General features: G+C 34.7%; 1 long non-coding RNA gene across 1 annotated transcript in view; it reads right to left on the bottom strand.

The window, feature by feature from the left end:
* Positions 1–25943, bottom strand: part of LOC109499140 — a 294496-nt gene that overhangs the window by 7594 nt on the left and 260959 nt on the right. The window contains exon 4 of the long non-coding RNA XR_006597042.1: positions 13230–13312. This is a non-coding gene — a long non-coding RNA (uncharacterized LOC109499140). The remainder of the gene's footprint in view (positions 1–13229; positions 13313–25943) is intronic.

Here is a 25943-nt window from a genome sequence, read left to right as displayed (position 1 = left end):
AACTATTTTTGCCTTAGGATATAGTTTAGCTTATAAAACTAATTTTAAGTCCAGCAAAGTATAATAATTTTAAGAGAGATTTAGATAAAATATTGGTTCTGATTTTGATTGTCAAATAGTTCTATATTTTAAAAATTGGGGGAGATAAAGAATATATAACCATTTGAGGTAATTACATAATATGTCAATTAGGTTACTACCTTCTCATTAAATTTTAAGATGTCAAACCATATTTAAGGGAACTGTATGTCTTATCCAACACCAAATGTTACTAATTTAAGAATAAAACAAGATAAGGGTGCCTGGGTGGCTCAGTCAGTTAAGCATCCTACTCTTGATTTCTGCTCAGGTCATGGAGCCTTGAGTCAGGCTCCACACTTCCAGCAAAGAGCTTGCCTGGGATTCTCTCTCTCCCTCTCTCTCTTCTCCATTGCTCATACACTCTCTCTCATTCTCTCTCTCTCTCTGTCAAAATAAATAAATAAACTTAAAAAACATGCTTTAAAAGGGGCACCTGAGTGGCTTAGTCAATTAAACTTCAGACTCTTGGTTTTGGTTCTTGTCATGATCTCACTGTTGTGAGACTGAGCCCCAGTCCAGTTCTGCACTGGCAATATGGGGCTTGCTTGGAATTCTCTCTCTCTGCTCTCTTCTTTGGCTCTCTCTCTGTCTCTCTCTGTCTCTCTCTCTCTCTCTCCCTCTCTCTCAAAAATAAATAAATAAACATTAAGAAATGCTTTAAAAAGAGAGTAAAACAAGATATGGGTACAAATATACCATTTCTTTCTAAAAGAATCTAATCCTTCAGATAAAGCTTTTTTTAACTGTCCCACTCCTCCACACTGATGTGGGTTTGGCTTCCAGCTTTGTCCAGCAAAATCAAGGATGGCAGAAAGGATTAATCAAGATTCCATGCAAGTCAAGAGAGGTAAGAGAGAGGCTAAGGGAAGTCTCTCTGAGCTTCTTTCAAGATCCTGTATTTATTGAGTATACATTTAGGGAAACAATGAGCAATATGTGGGTGGGTTATGTGCCAGTAAGAACATGTAGCAAATGTGCAGAAAAACAAGGTAAGACGGGGTAAAATATCCCATACTATAACATGGCCTAAGGAATTTATGAGTATAAGCAGGACCTAACCCCTAGATAGACATTAACTGGATAAATGAAGCATGGCTGCTGTTTTCAGCAAGCCCAGAAAACAGTTTTCTGCTTTGCACTGCATTCCCTCTAATCTCCTAACCTAGGACAGAGCTATATGATTTCCCACACATTGGGAACTGTTTTATTTTCAAAGTGACACGCTAACTTTTAAATATACGTAAGGAACATGATTTTCAGAAGTTTCAAAATACCATTCCCCTCTAAAAAGTACCAGGGCTCCTTGGAGAGGTGAATGATTCTAGGGTGAGGAAGAAATGTTAAATGTACACAGACATTAGCTTGAAGAGGTTTCCACTTAATAAATCTAGAACAATTTGACTGTCAAAGTAGCAATTATAGAATGTAATTCTTTGAATAAAAAAGAATTCTATGGGTTCATAGTTATAGAAATCAACAAGTAAAGAAATAAAAAAAAAACAAATGGGAGAGGAGGAAAAGCTCTTCTTTCCAGGCAGATAACAGTACATAAATGTAGATGGGATTATGGAAAGAAAAAAACCACGATAAGACAAATGTCATGCAGATGATTGATTTAGTCTGGACTCTTTAACAGGTTATACTAAAGCTGATGTATGGAGGCATGATAAGTAAAAGATAGGAGTATAATCTCAAAATATCTTTCAGTGAAATATTTAATTCTATACAAGGAAAAAAAATGGGACTTAATGGTTGAGACACTTGGCAGAAACGGCAACATGAGTCTAGGGATATGTCAACATTGTTTGTCCCCTAATGTGATGTACTCAGAACACACTATCATTGACTGAATTTGCATTCCTGCCAAAAATGCATGAGCTGAGTCAGAACAAGAGTAAATATCATCTTACAAAAAAAATCATTAAAGTAAAAAGAAATCCTAACTTAAAATCTTTAATTGAGTAATTAGTTCAGTCTTACTTTTAATAGATATTATTTTTAGAGCAGTTTTATTTTATTTTTTTAATCTTTGTTTATTTTTGAGAGAGAGAGATCAGGGGAGAAACAAAGGGAGAGAGAGACACAGAATCTGAAGCAGGCTCCAGGTTCTGAGCTGTCATCAGAGAGCCTGACATGGGGCTCGAACTCATGAACTGTGAGATCATGACCTGAGCTGAACTCTGACACTTAACCAACTGAACCACCCAGGTGACCCTACAGCAGTTTTAAATTAAAAGCAAAATTGAGCAGAAAGTACAGAGAGTTCCCATATACCCCTTTCCCCACACATGAATAACCTCCCCTACTATAAACATCTTGTACTAGACTGGGACATTTGTTATAACTGATGAAACTACACTGACATCCTTATCATCCAAAGTCCACAGTTAACATTAGGACTTGTTCTTGTTATTGTGCATTCTGCGAATTTGGACAAATATGTAGTGACATGTATTAATTATCATAGTATCATACAGAATAGTTTCATTGCCCTAAAAATTCTTTGTGCTCTGCCTGTTTATTCCTTTATACCCACAACTTCTTTAAAATCATTTTCATGTTTTTATTTATTTTATTTTTGAGAGAGAGAGAGAAAGCAGGGGAGTGGCAGAGAGAAGGGAGATACAGAATCCAAAGCTGGCTCCAGGCTCCAAGCTGTCAGCACAGAGCCTGACACGGGGCTTAAAACCAAAGACCGTGAGATCATGACCTGAGCTGAAGTTGGACGCTTAACCGACTGAGCCACCCAGGCACCCCTCTTCATACCCACAACTTCTGACAATCACTGACCTTTTCAGTGTCTCCAAGGTTTTGCCTTTCTAGAATGTCATATCATGTGAATCATATAATAAGTAAATTTTTCAGTTTGGCTTATTTCACCTAGTGATATACATTTAACTTTCTTCTGTGTCTTTTCATGACTTGATAGCACATTTATTTTTAGTGCTGAATAATATTCTATTGTTTGGAGGGGTCACAGTTTATTTTTCCATTCACCAACTGAAGGCCATCCTATTTGCTTCCGGGTTTTGCTAATTATGAATAAAGCTGCTATATACATGCATGTGCAGGTTTTAGGGTGGACATAAGTTTTCAACTTCTTTGGGCAATACCAACCAGTGTAACTGCTATCATCAGTGTGATAATGTGGTAAGAATTTAGTTTTATATAGAGAAAGTATGCTTAACTTTAGTATATGAAGAAATGATCAAACTGTCTTCCATAAGCACCATCTTGCATTGTCACCAACAATTAACAATCCCTGTTGTTTCACATCTTTGTTAATATTTGATGCTGTCACTGTTCTCAATTTTGGTTATTTTAATAACTAGTGGTGCATCATTTTTTTGGTTTCTATTTCCTTGGTGACATATGATGCAGAATGTCTTTTCATATGCTTATTTGTCATCTGTGTATCTCTCATTGGGTGATGTATCTGTTAAGGTCTTTGACCCATTTTTAGTCAGTTTGTTCGTTTCCTTATTGTTGAATTCTGAGTTCTTTATGTTTTGAATATCAGATCTTTATCAGATATATCTTTTGAAAATATGTTCTCCCAATCTGTGACTTGTCTTAGTCTCTTGACATTGCTCTGCAGAGCAAATTTTTTTAATTTTAATGAAGTCAAACTTATCAATTATTTATTTTATGATTTGTGCCTTAAGTGTGATATCTGTAAAGCTATAGTCATTATATATCTTCTTCTATGTTATCTTCTAGGAGCTTTATAATTCTCTGTTTTACCTTTAAGTCTATGATTCATTTTGAATTGATTTTTGTGAAAAGTGTAAGGTCTGTATCTAGATTCAATTTTTTTGCATGTGGAAATCCAGTTCTTCCACTACTATTTGTTGAAAATACTGTATTTTCTTTATTACATTGTCTTTTCTCTTTTGTCAAAGATTGGTTGCCTGTATTAATATGGGCATATTTCTGGGCTCTGAATTCTGTTCCATTTTTCTATTTGTCTATTTTTTTTTACTAATACTACAGTCTCTTATTACAACTTTATAGTAGTTTTGAGGTCAGGTAATGTCAGTCTTCCAACTTTGTTCTCTTTCAATATCATGTTGGCTGTTCTGGATTTTTTGCCTCTCCATATACACTTTAGAATCAGATTGTTCATATCCATAAAATAACTTGCTGGGATTTTGATCAAGATTGCACTGAATCTATAAATCAATTTGGGAAGAACTGTCATCTTGTTAATAGTGAGTTTTCCTGTTCATGAACATGGAATATTCTCCATTTATTCAGTACTTCTTTGATTTTCTTCATCAGATTTCTGTAGTTTTCTTCATATAGAAATTATACCTATTTTGTTAGTGCTATACTTAAGCATTTCATTTTTGACTGCTAATATAAATGGTATCATTTTAAATTAGTGAAGGAAAGTGATTGACTTTTGTAAATTAACTTTGTATCCTGCAATCTTGCTACAATTACGTTAGATCCAGAACATTACTTTTCTTTTATTTTCTTTTTTCTTTTCTTTGTCTATTATTTTGGATCTTATGTATAGATGAGCAGGTCAGCTGTGAACAAAGACAAATGTATTTCTTTAATGATAATCTGTATACTTTTTATTTCCCTTTCTTGTCCTATTTCACTAGAAAATATGTTGTTGAAAAGCAGTGGTGAAAGGTTACATCTTTGCTTTATTTTTGATCTAGCAGTATAGCTTTGAGTTCTCACAATTAAGTATGATGTTAGTTAAAATTTTTTGTAAGTATTCTTTACCATGTTGAAGAAGTTCTCACCAATTCTTAGTTTACTGACAGTTTTTACCATGAACATTTGATTTTGTCTTATTTCTTTTCTATATATTTTGACATGATGATATGATTTTTCTTTTAGCCTATGGATAAGGTAGATCACATTACTTTGTTCTTGAATGTTGAACCAACCTTGCATACCTGAGATAAATCCTACTTGGGTATGATGTGTAACTCTTTTTGTTGCACTATTGGATTTGGTTTGCTAATACTTTGTTAAGGAGTTTTTTATCTATATTCGTGAGAGATATCAGTATGTAGTTTTTGTTATGGTTGTGATCATTTTTTTTTTCTGGTCACGTCTTTGGTTTTGATAGTAGGTTAATGCTGACCTCATAGAATGAGTTAGAAAGTATTCCTTCTGCTTCTCTCTTCTGAAAGTGATTGTAGAGAGTTAGTATAAATTCTTCCTTAGGTGTTTGTCAGAATTCACTAGTGAACCCATATGGACCTGTTGCTTTCTATTTTGGAAGGTAATTATTGATTCAATTTCTTTAATAGACTTATTAAGATTTTCTATCTTGTGTGAGTTTCGGTAGTTTGTATCTTTCAAGTTATTGTTCCATTTCATCTACTCTATCAAATTTGTGGGCATAATAGTGTTCATAGTATTCCTTTATTATCATTTTAATGTTATGGAATGGAATCTCTGGTTATATTACCTCTTTCATTTCTGATATTAGTAATTTTGACCCTCTTTTTTTTTCTTAAACTTATTTTAATTTGATATTTTTTAAAGATTGCACTTTATAGAAACCTAAAATAGGTTTAGGCTCATTATCATTTAAGTTCACAAACTTGAAACAGACTGTTGATTTAAATTGCTTCTTTCCCATTTTTTAAATGTGAGAACTTGGGCAATTATTAATTTCCTTTTGGTTCAGTTTTATTGCATGCAATTTTTAGTTAATGATCAATATTAGCTTTCTGGGTTACAATGATGATAGGTAAAATGAGAGTAGTAGGAAAATGATTTTGAATATCAGTATAACTATAGTCATTATTATGATTTGACACAATATGTCATTTGTTATTCTGAATTTCTGTGTTAAATAATAATATGTGGAATGTTAAAGAAAACCAAGGATGTTAAATGTTTATTAATTTTTATTTATTTTTTTAAAATTTTTTTTCAACATTTATTTATTTTTGGGACAGAGAGAGACAGAGCGTGAACAGGGGAGAGGCAGAGAGAGAGGGAGACACAGCATCGGAAACAGGCTCCAGGCTCTGAGCCATCAGCCCAGAGCCTACGCGGGGCTCGAACTCCCAGACCGCGAGATCGTGACCTGGCTGAAGTCGGACGCTTAACCGACTGCGCCACCCAGGCTCCCCAGGCTTAATTTTTAAATAATCTTTATAAGTTAGTAAATAAAAATACCAAAATTAAATAAAATCCAGGAACTTACCAATGGTTTTCTAAAAATCTATACTTATTAAAGGATAATTAATGTCTACAAGCTGAATTCAAAAGCCTAAAAAGCTGTATTTTTTAAATTGGGACTTCTCTAAATTCAGTATTAATGAACTAATCTGACAACAACTTTGTTACTGGTCTTTTACTAACCAAAACTACATTTAAAGATATAAACATACACACACACATGCACACACCCACACAAGCACACCAACAAAAAGAGTGAATTTCACTATAATAGAATATATATTAAAACTGGTTTTATACTTAGTTGCTGTTCAAGAGGGAAAATTAATAATTTCTACATGACTAAAATTTACAGGAAATCAACCAGCTTTATCTCTTGAGTGAGAAATGTATGTAATGACATTTGCAGGTCACTTTTTCTAGCAATATTGTCTTTTTAAGCTATGTTCTTAAACTAGGCATAATAAACTTTGGAATGTACTCTTTCAAAAGTCTCCATTAATCCATAATTTAGGTGGCATGAATAGGGGGAATATGTTTCAATGCACTAGGTAATAAAATTAGTTTGGTTTTTATATAAAGTTATTACATAGCAGCCTATAAAAGTAGCTAATTCTTTACAGTAAGAAAAATATTTGGTATTAAGTCTTCATTTAGCTTTTTAAAAATGTTTATTTATTTATTTTGAGAGAGAGAGAGAGAGAGAGAGCAAGTGTGGCCAGGGGAGGGTCAGAGAGAGAGAGGGAGAAAGAGAATCCCAAGCAGGTTCTGTGCTGTCAGCTCAGAACTCTCTGTGGGGCTGGATTTCATGAACCCTGAGATCATGATCTGAACTGAAACCAAGAGTGAGTTGGCCACTTACCTGATTGAGCCACTCAGGAGTCCCTAGCTTTCATTTGGCTTTTATGACAAAAATTTTAGATTGTTAATGGTTTTCATTGATGAAATACATTGAGAAATATAAAATAATAGAAAAAAAAAGAAATTTAGTGTTAAAAACAGAGATTAAAATTACCCTCAAAACTTTTAAAATCAAATAATTCTCCAACCATATAATTATCCCCCTTACAATCAGGTTTTGATTTGTTCTGCTAAATAAAAATATTTAGACATGCACGACAATTGGTGCTAAACAGCTACTATGTGTGCTAACGTGACACACAATTTTCTCTGCTAATTTTAGCCCACTACAATTAGTATGATCCAAAAGATGAAACAGAGAAGCAAGAAGTAGAAGAAATGAAGAGGAGGAAATGGAAAGAAAAAATGAAAAAAGAAGAGAGACTGAGAAAGAGGAGAAAGTAGAAATTGAAAAGGAAGGAAAAGTAGAGAAAAAGGAGTAGATGATGCAAAAAAGAAGATGAGGAAGAGAAGTAGGAGTAAGAGAAACAGGAGAAAGAAGAGGATGGAGTGGAGGAAGTTAAAGTGAAAGAGAAGACAGAAGAGGAAGAAAAATATGGAAGAGATAAAAAGAAGGACAGGCAAGAGGGATAAAAATGAGGAAAAAGAGAAGGAAAAAAAGGAGAAAATAATACAGAAAGAGGAATTAGTAAAAAACATTCCACAAAATAAAATAAGAAAAAATATTGTAATGTATGTTAACATTTCCATAAGAATGAGAAAGCTAAAAAATAACAACAAACAAAACACAAACATCACATTCTTTTTATTTTTTTAAGTGTATTTACTTATTTTTGATAGGGAGTGGCAGAGAAAGAGATGGACAGAAAGAATCCCAAGCAGGCTCTGCATTGTCAGTACAGAGCCTGACCTGGGGCTCCATCTCAGGAACCATGAGATCATGACCTGAGCCAAAATCAAGAGTCCGGTACTTAAGTCATTGAGCCACCCAGGCGTCCCCAAACACATTTTTTAAAATTTTTATTTATTTATTTTTTTGAGACAGAGAGAGACAGAGTGCGAGCCAAGGAGGAACAGAGAGAGAGAGAGAGACACAGAATCTGAAGCAGGCTCCAGGTTCTGAGCTGTCAGCACAGAGCTCAGTGCAGGGCTTGAACCCACCAGCAGTGAGATCATGACCTGAGCCGAAGTCAGATGCTTAACTGACTGAGCCACCCAGATGCCATCAAAACACATTCTTTATGGAATAGAGTAAAATCAAAACTCTGAAAAATTAGTTGAAGATACTTGATTCTTGTCTGTTACCTAATCAATTTCAGTTTATTTTTAATTCATTTACTATTAACTCACTGATAAATAAATTTAAAAAATTGTACATAGTAATATTGCATGGTTTTAAAATTATTCTGTACCTTTGCAATAATGCATTTTGTCCTTTGATTTATAGGGTCCTTTGATTTTACTCATTGAATATGACACAGTATGTTTTGTCCTTTTCAAAGAGTTAGATTTTGCTTTAGTAACCCATTCTACTTTTCTTTAAAACTTTCATAAACTGAAATAATTAGACTTCAAGAAAGTTGCTAAGGTATTACATGCTTGGGTGTGTATGCCTCACTCAGCTTCCCCCAAGGCTACCATTTTAAATAAGCATGGTGTAATTACCAAAAGCAAGATATTAATGTGATTATAATACAATCAAATAAATGTTTAAAAATTATGCAGTTTTCTCCAGTTTTACCACAAATATCTTTTTTCTGCTCTCAAGTTCAATGCAGAATATTAAAGCATCATGTCTGTTTCATCTCCTCCAAACTCTCACAGTTCTTCATTTTTTGCTGTTCCATATTCATGACTTGACACTTCTTAAAAGTGCCAATCGGATAAGTAAATCTAAGACAAATCTATCTGAGCATGGCAAGTGTAGTTAAGAATAACATGGAGGTGAAATGTCTTTATCATATCATATCAGTGGGTATATGTATCAATATATTTATTACTGGCGATATTAACATTGATATTTAGTTAGGATGGTGTTAGCCAGGTTTCTCCATTCTTTTTCCTTTCCATGATCTATTCATAGAAGTAAATAAATCCAGCCCAAAATAAATAGACAAGCTGTCAGTCTACACCTAGCAGAGGGAAGGGTATCAAATAATTTGTTGACATATTTTAAAACCACCACCACAATTAATTTATTTGCAGAAGAAGGGATATGTTGAAGCTGTACAGATATCTTATTTTTCTTCAAGGTTTGGCTCACTAATTTTAGCATTCATTGTTGGATCTTGATAGCAGCATTACTGTTTGTTACTAGTGGTGATTTTTAAAAATTTCCTTTAGTTGGGGCACCTCGGTGACTCAGTTGGTTAAGCGTCTGACTTCAGCTCAGGTCATGATCTCACAGTTCATGAGTTTGAGCCCCCACGTTGGGCTCTGTGCTGACACCTTGGAGCCTGGAGCGTGCTTCAAATTCTGTATGTCCCTCTCTCTCTGTCCTTTCCCTGCTCGTTCTCTCTCTCTATCTCTCTCAAAAACAAATAAACACTAAAAGAAACAAATTTTAAAAAACTCCTTTAGTCTTTTTATGTGTATTAATTGGAATTCTTCCAAAAGATGAGTCATTGATTCATTCCCATTTATTTATTCAGTCAGTTATTAATATCAGTATGGATCATGGATGTTTACTTTTTTGCTTATAATACGATGTTCTTGTGTCATTTTGCTTGAATTGTTCCAGTTTTGCCCATTGGCAGCTGAGATCTCTTTCTATTTAACCCTGTCTGTTGGGCATTGCAATCTCCATTCTCTTCCGTCTCCTCCTCCTCTATTCCCTGCTTCTTCTTTTAGCACTTTCTTACTCTTTGAAACTATAAAATGTCCTACACTAATCTTGTATTTTCCATGACCCAGCCCTAGATAAAATAAGTTGCTTAGAAAGCCTGTTTCCTTTTATTGGAGAGGAAAGCCTGTTTCCTTTTTTTTTTTTTTTAATTTTTTTTTCAACGTTTATTTATTTTTGGGACAGAGAGAGACAGAGCATGAACGGGGGAGGGGCAGAGAGAGAGGGAGACACAGAATTGGAAACAGGCTCCAGGCTCCGAGCCATCAGCCCAGAGCCTGACGCGGGGCTCGAACTCACGGACCGCGAGATCGTGACCTGGCTGAAGTCGGACGCTTAACCGACTGCGCCACCCAGGCGCCCCATGTTTCCTTTTATTTTGAAACCAAAATCGGGGGACTAGATTTGCTGATTACCATTAGGTCTGTACTCTTAGTTTCTCTCAAATGCCAGAACCAGGCAATGCATGAATGGATATTAAACAAGGTGCATACAGATATCTCTATATTTATATACATATATCTATCCATTATTAATTTAAATACACATGAATTAATATTTCTATCTCTGGCTTAAGTCCAGCACCACAGAATTAATCACAATTTATTCTAGCATCCTTCTCTTATTTCCTTATTTGTACTTTTCTTCCCAGACAGTGATAACCTAGTTCTGATTATCTACAATGTATTTTTTTATTTGTTCAGCTGCAGTATAAGAAAAGTAGTTTCAGAATTGATAATTTGTATTCCTGTGAGAAAACATTTATCACCTAGAGCAGAATGTGCCTTCATTTCCACTATGGTAAATATAAGGAAGAATGTAAATAAATAACAAGTATCTATTAAACAATTCTTATGAAGTCTAAAAATGACAATATAGAATGGACACCTGGGTGGCTCAGTGTCCAATTCTTGATTTCGGCTCAGGTCATGATCTGAAAGTTCGTTAGTTCGAGCCCCAGGTTTGGCTCTGTGCTGACAGTGTGAAGGTTGCTTGCCTGGGGTTCTCTCTCTCCCTCCTTCTCTGCCTGTCCCTCACTCGTGAATGCACAAATGCTCTCTTTCAAAATAAATGAATAAACTTAAAAAAATGACAATATAGAAGTAATATATATGATAATATTTTGTCTGTAAGTAGAAAAGAGGGAAATGAAGTTAAAATATTCAAAGGCCATTTTCATGTTCAGAAGGAAGGTTTAGATAATAATGTTAAAACTAAAGTAAGTACATTTGCCATATTTTTCAGACTAATTATTGAAAGAATAATAACAGACTATATAACTTCCAAACTGACTACAAAGAAAATAAAATAGTAAAAAAAAATGGCCCATGCACCCCCTAAAAAGATCAACAATAATAAAGCAAAAACAAAGTAAGAGAGTAGATGAAAATGTGACTATGTGTGTAATGACATAAATTATAAATAGTTCAAAAGACCTTTGTAAAGATAAAGACTGTCAAACAAAATTAAAGACCCCAAATGTATTTTATTTACATGAAACATATCTAAGATATAAGAATAAAGAAGTTTTTTTAAGTTGGATAAATTAAATACAGAAAAAATAATTTTATTGCCATATTGGAATTGCTATAGCATCTAAAAATTTTTTTAGACTTATGTAAATTTAGGAAATTATGCTAAAGTACTTTAAAGCTCTCTGGAGTTTAAGTTATTTAAATTATCTGCTTTCCTTGGTGCTTATGTAGAGTGCTAGATGCAAAGAGAGCATTAGTACTTATTCATATAAAACATTAAGGGAATTAGTGATTTTTTTCTTACATTCCACATGGCTCTAATTTCTTTTTTAATGCAGAAATATTTAAAATATGTAATTATATTTCCCTAGTATACTGAATCTGAGAATGCATCTGGCATAGATATGTGTCAACCTAAACTAAATTTGGGGAAACTAAAGCACTTTAATTAAAGGCTCTGCATTTATTCATCTTAAAGTGGATTTCACTGGCTCAGTCCCTTCAAAAACACTGGATGATTTCTATTAGCATATAAACAAGTTTGAGGTTTATAAAGTCAACTGATTATTGCTATTATAATCATAGAATCAAGTGCAAATAACTAATGCTGTTATTGTATACTATCATCAAGAACATTGTAAGAATAAAAAAAGTTGCTTAACTCCTAATGTTTTACTATATAACAGGTAAAAATAATTGTCTTCCTTTTGATTTCCTGTGCAGGATTTTTTTTAAAGTCCAATAGTGATTTGAAGCCTTTTAAGAATCTGGATAAAATAGGTACTAAGATAATGAAAGCACTTGAATAATTTATATGAAATTGGTGACTATGACTATGGGTGGCCTATGTGAAACTTTTTTGTTTTTAAGAGACAGAGGGAGAGAGAGAGAGAGCAGAGAAGAGGGGCAAAGGGAGACAGAGAATCTTGCATGAAGCCTGACACAGGGCTTGATCCCACGACCCTGGGATCACTTCCTGAGATGTAATCAAGAGTTGGACATTCAACCAACTGAGCCACCCAGGAGCTCCACTATCTGAATATTTTTAAATGTTTATGTCATACAAAGTATATTGGAGTTAAAACAGATCCATTGTATCTTTCCAATGTATTATAACTATGCTTATGCAAGCATGTATATGGTACTTTGTTGAACAAATATCTTAGGATATATACTCAACAAATCCCTTTACATCATATATTTAAAATGTGTTAATTATAAGCAGAAAAAGAAATATTGTTATAGTACTCACTGAATGTAAGTCAAATACTCTTATCATGCCACTAATCTTGAAGCTTAATCTAATCAAGATAAGGAAATTAGTTACTTAATAACTTAAACAAAACAAATTTGATGTTTAAAATTGTGATGATTAGCATATAGAAGTGTTTTTCTCTACGGTAAAATAAATATGGCAGTAATTTCACCTGGACTTAAATAATTTTAATATGTAATTTTGTACATTGTTCTTTCAGTGTCTTAAGAGAAACACCATTAAATGAATTCTTAAAAATGTGCACTATTTCATTATAGATGAATATCAAAATATTAACTATATTCCTTAGATAATTGAGAACTCAACATAAATTATTTTCTAAAAGTATTAAAATTCTGAAATTTCAAACATCCTTAAATTTTGGGACAAAGAGTAACCGTTCAACATGCAGCATTAAAAAATAGTGGGGTTTTGTAATGCTTATTTAAGCATGGAGACTTGACCTTTCTTCTCTTTATCAGATAAGCCTGATTTGGTAGCAAGATCATATTTGTACTCCCACCAAAATAGTGTAAAAGATAGCATGTTAACTAACCTCTCAGTAGTGCTGAAATCTTCCACAGAGGAAATAAACATTGGCTATCCTGCAACAATTTCCCAGTTACCAGGGTCATCATACTGCAAAGAGTGAAATTTAATTAGTTAATTACCTTATTTATTTTGTGAGAGGTGGTGGTGGTAAACATTATTCTTTTAGGCCACTTGGGTAAACTATTAGAGAAACAATTTCATTTTAATGATGATATATACATGCTGATATGATATATATATATATATCATTATTAAAATGAAATTACATATAGAGACAAAATTGGTTAACTTTATATATATATTTATGAAACATGCTAGTGCCAAAACATGGGTACATCACATGTCAGTTTTTATAACTGTTGTGTACTGTGTAGAGAGTAAAAAGTACGATGCATCATCAGAATTTTTTATTATGACTAGTGATATCAAAAAGACTGAGAGTATTATTTTATTAGCCATAAAAAAATCTGAGTGTATTTTTTAAATGTTTATTAATTTATTTTGAGAGACAGATATAGAGCAAGTGGGGGAGGGGTGGAGAGAGAGGAAGAGAGAGAGGGAGAGAGAGAATCTCAAGCAGGCTCCATGCTCACAGCATGGAGCCAGATACAGGGCTTGAACTCAACAACCACAAGATCATGACCTGAGCCAAAACCAAGAGTTGGACACTTAATTGACTCAGACACCCCAGTATCCCTGAGTATATTTCTTTAATTTGGAAATTTGAATTTAATTCCAAGATGGAGCTATAAAGCAAAATCACACTCAGTCAAAAACACTAGTGTTAAGGGTGCCTGGGTGGCTCAGTCAGTTGAGCATCGAACTCTTGATATTGGTTCAGGTCATGATCCCAGGGTCATGGGATCAAGCCCCAAGTCAGGCTCTGTAATGAGCGTGGAGCCTGCTTTGAGTTTCTCTCTCTCTCTCTCTCTCTCTCTCTCTCTCTCTCTCTCTGTATCCCCCCCTGCCCCTCTCCAGCACTCGTTCTCTCTCTCTCTCTAAAACATAAATACATGAATAAGTAAATAAATAAATAAATAAATAAATAAATAATAAATAAATAAAACACTAGTGTTAAAAATCATAGCGTGGAAATTATTACGGATGAAAATTATCTTAGTACCATATTTATATTTTATGCCTATGTATTCAAGGATTGTGCTCAGCACTAAAGAACAGAGAGAAGAGGGGAAGACACAGCATACAAGTAACCTATAGGCTAGTGAGCAAAACAGGCAGAAAGATAGGATGTCCTGTGTCGCAATGGAGTAGGTCCTGTTGTTATAGGACTGGAGTAGTGGGACACTTAACAATTTTGAAAAATCAAGAGAAGGTCTAGAGAAAGTAGCATAATACAAATGAGCCAGAGGCAGAGGGAATAAGGAGAGTAAAGTGAGTGGAATTTATTCCATAAAGAAAAAGTTACACCATAAAGTATGCCATAAATAACATGTAATTGAAGGTGTTTGGAATACAGAATTGAATTCAGGGTGGTGGTGAAAAAAGAGTCTTAAAAAAGAAACAGAAGCCAGAAAATTAAGGATATTGAATTCTACAATAAGGAATTTGTAAGTTTATGTATGTATGTATGTATGTATGTATGTATTTAGAGCATTCATGAGTGCACACAAGAAAGCATGGAGCCTGACTTGGGGATCGATCCCATGATCACTAAGTCACAAGCTGAGTTATAATCAACAGTCCAACACTCAATTGCCTGTGCCACCCAGGCACCCCAAGGAATTTGGAATTTTAGCTTGAAGACACCAGCTGACAAATAAGGTGGGGTCTTTTTTGTGTTGTTTTTGTTGTTGTTGTTGTTTTGTATTGTTTTGTTTTGTTTCACAACAGTGACCATTATGACCATTGTGGTATCACGTGGAATATAATTTAGCCTTGGATAAACTAAGAAACAGGCAAAACAGTCAAGAACTTTCTGGACATTTCGATGGAAGGATGGAAACTGCTAAATTACAAAGTTAGATATTGCATCTAGAGTTGGAAAAAAACTAGTATGAAACAGAAGAGAGATCTTGGCTAAAGGTATTTATTTTCAGAAATTTGGTAAAAGTATACCTAAGAAGCCATGTTTAAGAACACCAGCTTTGTTTGTTTAATTTCTTTATTTTCCATTCAGCCTTCTAAGGAGATATGCAGAAGGGTACTTCACAAAAAACCAAAAATCTTCATTTATATAAATATTTTTGACCTGTCCAACATTCTGGGTTCAGTCTGCTATATAAAACTACTATGGGTGTTCCGAGAAGAAAATAATCAGATCCTAAGAATGAGAAGCTTATCCAGCCTTTAGAAGGACTGTTAAAGTCAAAGTCAGTGAAATCCTTCACTAGTTTTTAAGAACTCTGAAGGACAGGAGTCTCAGCTGCTTACAGCCCCCAAATGAGTAAGACACAGGAGATCTACCAGAAGCCATCACAAAACCCATCTCTACCCTATACTTACAGGTCTGCCTGCTACCAGAGAATAATGCTTTCTTCTCTTCTACTTCCAATTAATTGTTTAAGTACTGATTATTGGTGGTCATTCTAACCTAGTTGTCCAGTAACAAAAGACTCTGATTTGTTAAGTCCCCACGATTCTCCCTGATTGGCAGGGTAGCGTAGTGAGTGGGGTAATGCTGTCTCTGCAATCAATAATTGAGGATAGCCTTATAACTCTTTCTAATTTTCTGTTCTGGTAGCTATGGTGAACCACTGGAAGCCATCCTATGTTAAAACTAGACGCTAGCCTGTAAAGTCTGCTCATATTTATTTCATTCTTTTCTAAAAGATGAAAACATATAAGGCAAACTGCCTTACATAAGAACATATCAGAAGAATTAAAGTAAATATAAGGTCATAAAAATCAGCAGTTAATTTAAAACCATTATTTGTCTATGCTTGAGTTTATAACATATATGTTTATATATTGTTAAGGAATATATCTAAATATATCATTAATTTTAAAACCAAAAAATAAATAGATATTTAGTTATTTCAGAGCTATATTAGATTCTCTATAGTAAGCTCAAATTCACATTTTTAAATCTATTTTCAAAATCATATAGTTAAAAAAATTTTTTTTGGATGCCTTAAATCAGTTTTCAAATTTAAGTCTTTTTTGTCACAGGTACTGTGTCTGACAATGTTTTTTGGTTTTTGGGTTTTGTTTTTTTTTTTTTGCTTTTAATTGTTTTTAATGTTTATTTATTTTTGAGAGAGACAGAGACAGAATGATAGTGGGTTAGGGGCAGAGAGAAAGGGAGACACAGAATCCAAAGCAAGCTCCAGGTTCCGAGTTGTCAGCACAGAGCCTGATGCCTGCTCCAACTCACGAACTTCGAGATCATGACCTGAGCTGCAGTCTGACACTTAACTGACAGCCACCCAGGCACCACTGACAATGGTTTTATTAACCTAAAGGTTGTCCTGATAATAGTGTCTAAAGGTAAAACTAAAGATTTTGGTAAGGAAGTAAAGCATCTTTTTCGTTTCAAAGCAATAATATCACAACCTATATTTTCAAATATACTTACATTCATACTTCCATGTTATAATTCCTATCCAGAAATTTATATAAATTTCACTTGCTGAATTAAAAAAATGAAGAATATGAATAAAATAATATCCCAAATGGAATGTTCTGGTAATTTTTGAATTCAGTCTTAATTGAACCCCTCCCTTTACTAATACAGAGAAAATTATGTCACATAGAAGGTTAACTTGTCAGCAGTCATGAATCAACTATCTCATCCTTAAGGTGGAATCCTAATGCAGGATATCTTGGTTGACAGTTTTCTGCCATGTAAAAAGATAAATTAGGTGATTCATTTATGTTTACAAATTTGGCTGGTTTTGACCAGATTGAGCAAGTGGACAGAGAAATGTGCCATAGGCAGAGAAGGGAGCCTGTAATTCTGTGCACTTATTTTCTCCAGAGAACTTGGTCATGAATAAGCAGCCCGGGCATTTCCCTTTGTTTTACATTCTGTTCTCATACACTATGCCAGCCCATCGTCTGAACACATCATCTCACTGTGCAGCCAAGTTTTAAGACCATCTGGTACACTTAGGATCCAGAAAATTGTGAAATTCTGAGAAACAGTGGCCTGTCAGTGCCTGAATAAAACACTCTCATCTAAGCTAATAACTTGACAGTTGTATGTTCATCTAAATTTAGATCATTATATTTGATTTTGATCTCAATATCTGTGTGTGTATGTATGTATGTGTGTGTGTGTGTGTGTGTTTCTAATGTCCATGTGTTTATGAGAGTAAGACTTCCACAAACCAACTTTGTGTAACTTGTTAAAAGATTTAAATCTGAAGTGCTTAGTCCACAAATTTATAAAATAATGTGATACATTTCAGGAAACTCATTGCACCTCAGAAAATTGCTTATAATTAAGAAAGTGAAAAACTGAACTCTTGATTTCCCACCGTCAGACTTCGTTTCAGGTCATGATCCCACGTTCGTGGGTTCAAGTCCCAGGTGGAGCTCTGTGGTGACAGCACAGAGTCTGGAGCCTGAGATTCTGTATCTCCCTCTCTCTCTGCCCCTCCCGCATTCATTCTCTCTCTCTCACTCTCTTTCTCTCTCTCTCCTTAACTGCCTTGCTTAACTCTATCTTTCTCCATATAATTATCATCTGACAATCATTGATCTAATTTCATTTAACTTAAGAAATTATTAACTATAAGATTTTCTGTTAGTTTATTTAGTATTAAAGCATTTAGAGTTAAACTGACCTATTACTTTCCCACCACTTAAACATTTCATTTTATGCTTTAAAAAGGTCTTATATACACATTTAAATACATTTTTAATCATTGATTTACTTTGACACATATGTTAATAGGTAAATCAAACAAACTGGCAAAAGCATTCCTAAAACATTTTCATATTCAGAGTGATATTTCACTTTTCTGATTCAGGATTTTTAATATCCGGATTTTTCCATACAGTGACATCAAGAAATTTGGAGATGCAGCATTTCTTAAGAGTGTCTAAGTCCCTTTGACTTTCTTCAAAACAGCTGACATCCAGTGTTTATACCGCTACTTTTTTTTTTTTATGTTATTCTAGGATGATGTGGCCTGTGCCCCATCCTCACAGAATACTTTGTATTTATCAGTTATTGCTACAGGGCAGACAGCAAAAATATCTCAGTGGCATACGATAATGAAGTCACATGGAAAAGTCAGCAACTGAGGGATGGAAATGTATGCTCCTTTCACAAAGGCCAGGAACGGTGATCATAGCATGGAGTGGTAGTAACAAGGGGATTATTATTTGTTGAACAATAATTATACATACATATAATAATGGGACTATTTTTAGGATCTTTCTCTTGAGTTGGTCCACTCTCCAGTGAATGTTCTAGTATTTTCACTAAAGTGTAAAGGTCTGGCTACCAGGTTTGAGAGAAAAATGCATAAAAGTTCTTCAAGTCATTAAATTCACTGTATCACTTATCACTTAATAATTATGTTTTAATATACTCCCTGTGCCTTTGTGCCTTGTGTCCCTTGATCCAAAGATCTTCCATTTCATCCAATGTAGAGAATAAAACCCCAGACCTCTGTCCAGCTCTGTGCAGTGGATTAGATCTGTGCATCAAACTGTTTATTACATAAACTTTCAGCCTTTATGTTTTACATTTTGTTTCATTGCTACTTACAGTGAAAGCTGGTTGAAGAAATTAGCTTTTTGCTATGTCACAAGCCACCCCAAAATTTAATCACTTAAAATAGTAAGCATTTATTTGCTCACAATTCTGAGCTCAGTAGTTTAGGTTGAGCTCTGTTGGGATGGCTCATTTCTGATTCATGTGTTACTGGCCTTCTTTGTGTCTGTCTCAGCTGAAAAAGCTCTCTGTGTGGTCTTTCATTTTCTAGCACAGACTTATTTACTTGTCAGCAGGATTTTAAGAGGGCACAAATGGAAACTACATGGTGTCTTGTGCCTAGGCTCAGGCCTCAAGCAAAGCCACATCTGCCACATTTTGGGTCAAATCACAAGGCTTACCCAAGTTTAAGGAGTAGACCTCACTGCAGCTAGAACATCTGTGTCGCCATTAGCAATCTACCATGCTGGCGCCTCAAATCCTGAACATTAGGAGGCTTGTGTGAAAGAAATCAGGTGTTTCTCAGATTTCTCCACCTGAAAAACAATTTTTTTTTCAGTCTTCTAACATAGTTCTCACTTATCCATTAGAATTTTTCCACTTCTATCAATATGTTTCTGCTCTCTTCTCTGCTTTTGTGTTAGTCCTTCCAAGTTTATTCCACTCCCTGTGCTCCAAAGTAACATAGAACAAAAACCAGACTATCTTTTTTATTTGCATAAACTTCCAGGAGGAAGCAAATTTAAAGCCTGTGTGAAATTCAACATCCTTAACCAGAGACACTATGCCACTACTCTACCTGGAAAATCCCTATTTAGCCTTCAAAATCCTACTGTGTAGCACCCACCTTAGTGAGATCTTCCTTAACCACTTCACAGATAGATTTGATCAATTCCCTTTTTAAATTTATATGTCTATTTATGAATCTATCATTTTATTTACCACACTACATTAGAATTGCTTTAGCAAAATGGAATGACTGTTAAAAGTGCAGGCTTTGGAGCCAACTACCTGGGTCAAATCTCAAGTTCACCACTGACTGGCTATGTGACCTTGGCACATTTCCTGAGCTCTTAATACCTGTGTCCAATTCTCCTAAAGTTGTTCTCAGAGTTAAAGAAATTGACCCAGGTAGATTACTTAGAACAATGCCTGGTACATATTGAGAGGAGAGTAAGTGCTATTTATTATAACTATATATATATTTTTTTTTCCTGAGACCAGACTATGAGCTAATTAAGTATTCAAATTACATATTTCTCATCTTTACAACCCTAGGGGGGTGCGGTGTCACCACTCAGTATTTGCTGCATAAATAAGGGAATATCTCAGAACCCCATTCATCTCATAAAACCTCCTGTGGTGATCCTAGCACAGCTTGTTCTCTCATCTTCCACTTGCCCTAGGATCCTTTGTCAGGGAGAACAAATGTGGTATCCAGCTAGGCTCTGCTCTCCATATTTATTGTCCTATCAATATCCTAAATGCTTCATTTCTAAAGATTTTTAAATATTTGATTTCTGGTAGGTGCAGAACTAGGAACAAAGGGTAGATATGAACATGAATGAGACACCAACAACTCTCCTACATGTAAAAGTAATTTTGAGTATAATAATTAAAATTTATGCTATCTCTGTTGTCAGGTTTTAGGGTACAAAAATGTTTGGTTTTATGCCTTCCTATAACCTAATTATTAATACCTCAAATTTTAATATGAGGAAGTACCTTCTGATTTCTCCTATTAAACCTTTGATTCAAGAGGGCACAGACATAGTTCACTCTCATACTGATTGGTATTTTACTCATGTCATTTAGCTGGTGAAAAGGATTAAGATTAGATGTTATGATGATGTCCATCATCAAGAGTTCTACATCTTTATACGTTTTGAACATCACTTGGGAATATAATACTTTATTTAATCCTATTATCTTGTGAGATGAATGTACTACCTCCATATTACATAGGATAAAACAGAGGCTCTAAGAGACAAATCACATGTTAAAACTGAGAAGTCAAGTTTGTTGTCAGCCACCATCCCAGAGAGGAAATGCTGATTTTACCCCTCAGGTCTCATTGAACATTTAGGAAATATTTTACATGGAGTACTAAATAAATTGCCAGTTCTTCAGGGAAAAAAAAAAACATATGCCCACAAACATTCCATTAAAATGTTGAATTTATGTGGGATGAATCTTTGGGTTTCTCCTCTATTGTCCTTAGAACAGTGTTCATACAACAAATCACTTTTTAAGAATTTATTGAATATTGAGTGAATGGATAAGGTGAAGAGCACTTGAGATAATCACTAGCTTTCTTCTCTGGTTATTTATATAAAAATCCTTAATCAAGGGGCGCCTGGGTGGCGCAGTCGGTTAAGCGTCCGACTTCAGCCAGGTCACGATCTCACGGTCCGTGAGTTCGAGCCCTGCATCAGGCTCTGGGCTGATGGCTCGGAGCCTGGAGCCTGCTTCTGATTCTGTGTCTCCCTCTTTCTCTGCCCCTCCCCCATTCATGCTCTGTCTCTCTCTGTCCCAAAAATAAATAAAAAACGTTGAAAAAAAATCCTTAATCAAAATCTTATTTTTCTCATAGACCCTATTATGAGTTGACTTGTCCTTCCCCAAAATTCATATGTAAAAGTCCTGACCTTCAATATATCAGAATGTGACCTTATTTGGAAATAGAGTCTTAAAAGAAGCAATAAGGTTAAAATGAGTTCATTTGGGTGGACCCATTCAATATCACTGTTATCCTAATAAAAAGGGAAAATTTGTAGAAAGGCACATAAACATAATATGAAGATTATGGGAATAGGCATAGGGAGTAGATGGTGATATACAAAAAAAAAAAAAAAAAAAAAAAAAAAGGCCTGGCACAGATTCTTCCCCAATAGCCCTCAGAAGTAATAAGCCTTGCCAACACTTTGATTTGGGCTTCTAGCCTCGAGAAATGTTATAAGATAAGTATATTTTATTTCTGTGAACTTGTTATGGCCACCCTAGAAAAGTAATACAGACCCTACTTCCTGTTGTCACTACCTTAAATTATATCTAGAATCTAGCCACTTTTCACTACTGTGCCTGTCCTACTCTAGTGCAAGCCATCATCATTTCTTGCCAAGATTATTCAACTATCTCTTAATCTCCAGGTATATGTCCTTATCTTTCTATTTTTCACAGAGTAGCCATATTGTTACTTTGAATGTATGTCAGATTCATGTTAATCCTTAAAACTTTTAGAAGTGCCCCATATTTACCAAGACACAAAGCAAAGTCCTTATTTTGGCTGATAAGACCATACATAATTGAGTCCTCTGCTATCTCTATGACCTTATCATCTCTTCTCCATTCCTTCATCCAACTCTAGGCTCTGCTCCACCATACTGACCTCTTACGTCTTCCTTGAACATGGTAATCATGTGTTTGCCTCTGGAGTTTGTACTTAATGTTCCCTTTCCTTGGAATGTTCATCCCTGATATAGCCGAATTTCTTTCACTTTCTTCCAGTTTCTGTAAAACATGACTTTGCCAGTCAAGTCTCTATTGACCAAACTCTATAAAATGGCACCTCAGTCTCTCATAATTCTCTGATAATTCACTCTCTGGCATAGTACATAAATACTTAAACAATTCATAACAAAAAAATAGAGCAATAATTTAGGGTTACCTATAGTATTTTCTCTCATGTGATTGAAGACACTATTGAATTTAAAAGGAAAAATTGATATCTAAAAGCCTTTTCTTATAATAAGCACTGGGGGTTTCTAGCTTTTAGAAAGATGTAACAAAACTCACCTACTGCCATCTGGTTCCTTACACTATAGTTGGAGAAGTGTTCTGATGTCATCTCTATGTCTCAGGAGAAACATGGAGGATTTCATAAAGGTCATATCTGAATAGGTCTTGAAGAATGTATGAAAGGCCAAACCAGATAAAAAAGAAAAGACATTCCAATCACATTATTAGCATGCACAAAAATGCTTGTCAAGAATAATATTTAAAATATAATACATTCAGAAATTATTTAATTGCAAAACACAGAGCCACCTGTGGGAACAAGCACAGCTCCAACACTGGTTGCCTAACTTGCTTATGTCAAGCCCCACCTCCTGTGCTCTGCGAGGATTGCTCTTCTCAGTAAAGATTGCCTCAGTCCTAGCTCCATGGTCCCCTTTCCCAGAAGACAAGCACAAGCCCCTGCTCACACCACATCTCCTGACCAGAACTCTGCAGGGTCTCAGTTCTTGTGTAAGTGGTGTCAGGTCTCATTTCACAAGCAGACCAGAACACACCTTGTTAAAACTTGCCACATTCAGGCTAGGGACTAAACACTGCCCACAGCAGGCAAAGGAAGACTACAGACAACTGACCTGAAGGACAGAGCAGCCAAAACACAACTGCAGAGTATACACAGCACACACTGGAGATACTCCCTGACACACCAGTCCCTGGGACTATATGACATCTTCTTCTTAAGGACATTACTTTCAGGAGCAAGAAACATAACTGGCTTTTCTAACACACAGGAGAGGGCAAAGACTTAGACAAACTACCAAGACAGAGGAATTCATGAAAGAACAAAGATATCTTGAAAGAACAAGATAAGGCCATGGCCAGAGATCTAAGCAAAAAACAACAACAACAAAAAAAACAAAAAACAAAAAACAAAAAACAAAAAACAAAAAAACTATAAGTAACATGCCTGATGAAGAATTTAAAGCAATACTCATAAAGATACTCACTGGGCTTGAGAAAAGAATAGAGAACATCAGTGAGACCCTTACCACAGAGATAAAATAGTTAGCAAGCAACCAATCAGAGATGGAGAGTCCAAAGAAGGAGATTAGAAACACGCTTGATGCAATAAATAACAGGCTGGAAGAAGTAGGGGAATGAATTACTGACCCAGAAGGTAAAATAATGGAAAAGAGTAAAGCTGAACTAAAGGGAGAAATAATTATGCAACATCAGAATAGACTTAGGGAACTCAGTGACTCCATCAAATATAATTACATCATGTTATGGGAGTCCTAGAAGAAGAGAGAGAAAATGGGGTAAAAAATTTATTTCAAGAAATAATAGCAGTAAACTTCCTTAAATTAGGGAGGGAAGCAGACATCCAGATCCAGGAGGCAAAGGGAATTCCCATAAAAATCAGCAAAAAGAGGCCAACACCAAGATATATTATAATTAAATTTGCTAAATACATGATTAAGAAAAAAAAAAAACGCTGAAAAGCAGCATGACAAAAGAAGTCCCAAAATTACAAGGGAAGACCCATAAGGCTAGCTGCAGATATATCAACAGAAACTTGGCAAGCCAGAAATAAGTGGCATGATATGCTCAAAGAGCTCAATGGGAAAATTCTTCAGCCAAGATATTCTATCCAGCAAAACTATCATTCAGAATAGAAGGAGAGATAAAGAGTTTTCCAGAAAAACAAAATTAAAGTAGTTTGTAACTACTAAATCAGCCCTGCAAGGGCTGAGTGCAAGGGGGACTCTGAGTGCAAAGGGGAGAACAAAAGTGACAAAGGTGAGAGAGGATCAGAGAAATTTCTAGAAACAATGACAAAGCAAGTATTAAAATGGCAATAAATACATATCTATCAATAATTACTCAATGTAAATGGACTACATACTTCAATCAGAATATATAGTATGTGAGAATGGATTTAAAAAAATGACCTATCTATATGTTGCCTACAAGAGACTCATTTTAGACCTAAAGACACCTGCAGATTGAAAGTGAAGGGGTAGGGAAACATTTACCACACAAATGGAAAAGAAAGCCAAGTGAAAGTAGAAAAACTTATATTGGACAAACTAGACTTTAAAACAAAGGTTATAAAAAGAGACAAAAAAGACACTATATAATAATAAAGGGAACAATTCAAAATAACATATAACAATTGTCAATATTTATTCACCCAACATGATAGAACCCAAATATATGAAATAATTAATAACAAACATAAAGGAACTAATTGATAATAACACATTAATAATAGGGGACTCTAACACCCCAATTATATCAATGGACATATTATCTAAATCGAAAATAAACAAGGAAACAATGGCTTTGAATGATAAGACATCCATTCACGTTTAAAACCCTCAACAAACTAAGTTTAGAGGAAACCTACTTCCAGATAATAAAGACCATATATGAAAATCTCACAGCTACTATTGTCAAAATAAAAGTCATCCAATGGGCAAAAAGAAGTCAAACTTTCTCTATTTGTAGATGACATAATACTCTATAGAAAACCTGAAAGACTCCACCAAAAACCTGCTAGAACCATTACACAAATTCGGTAAAGTCACAGGATACAAAATCAACATACAGAAATTTGTTGCATTTTATACACCAATAATGAAGGAGCAGAAAGAGAAATCAAGGAATCAATCCCATTCAGAACTGCACCAAAAACTATAAGATACCTAAGAAAAACCTAACCAAAAAGGTGAAAGCTCTGTATTCTGAAAACTATAAAAAAATAATGAAAGGAATTGAAGATGACACAAAGAAATGGAAAAAGCATTACACACTCATAGACTGAAAGAATATTGTTAGATTGCAATCATGGATTACAAATATTGTTAGAATGTCTACACTAGTCAAAGCAATCTACACATTTAATGTAATCCTTATCAAAACACCATCTGCATTTTTCAAAGAACCAAAATAAACAATCCTAAAATTTGTATGGAACTACAAAAGACCTAGAATAGCCAAAGCAATTTGAAAAAAGGAAAACAAACCTGGAGGCATCACAATTCTGGACTTCAAGTTATATTACAAAGCTGTAGTGATCAAGCCAGTATTGTACTGGGTGCAAAAATAGATACATAGATCAACGTAACCCAATAGAAAACCTAGAAACTAACCCACAACAATATTGTCAATTAATCTTCAAAAAGCAGGAAAGAATATTTCATGAAAAAAAAATTCTCTTCAACAAATGGTGTTGGGAAAACTGGACAACAACATGCACAAGAACGGAACTGGACCACTTTCTTACACCAAACATAAAAATAAATTCAAGGTGGATTAAAGACTTAAATATGAGACCTGAAACTGTAAAAATCT

Source organism: Felis catus, chromosome B1 (assembly GCF_018350175.1).
Source record: "Felis catus isolate Fca126 chromosome B1, F.catus_Fca126_mat1.0, whole genome shotgun sequence".
In the NCBI taxonomy this organism is placed as follows: Eukaryota; Metazoa; Chordata; class Mammalia; order Carnivora; family Felidae; genus Felis; species Felis catus.
Note: the sequence above shows the minus strand (reverse complement) of the source record. Positions and strands in the feature narration are given on the sequence as shown.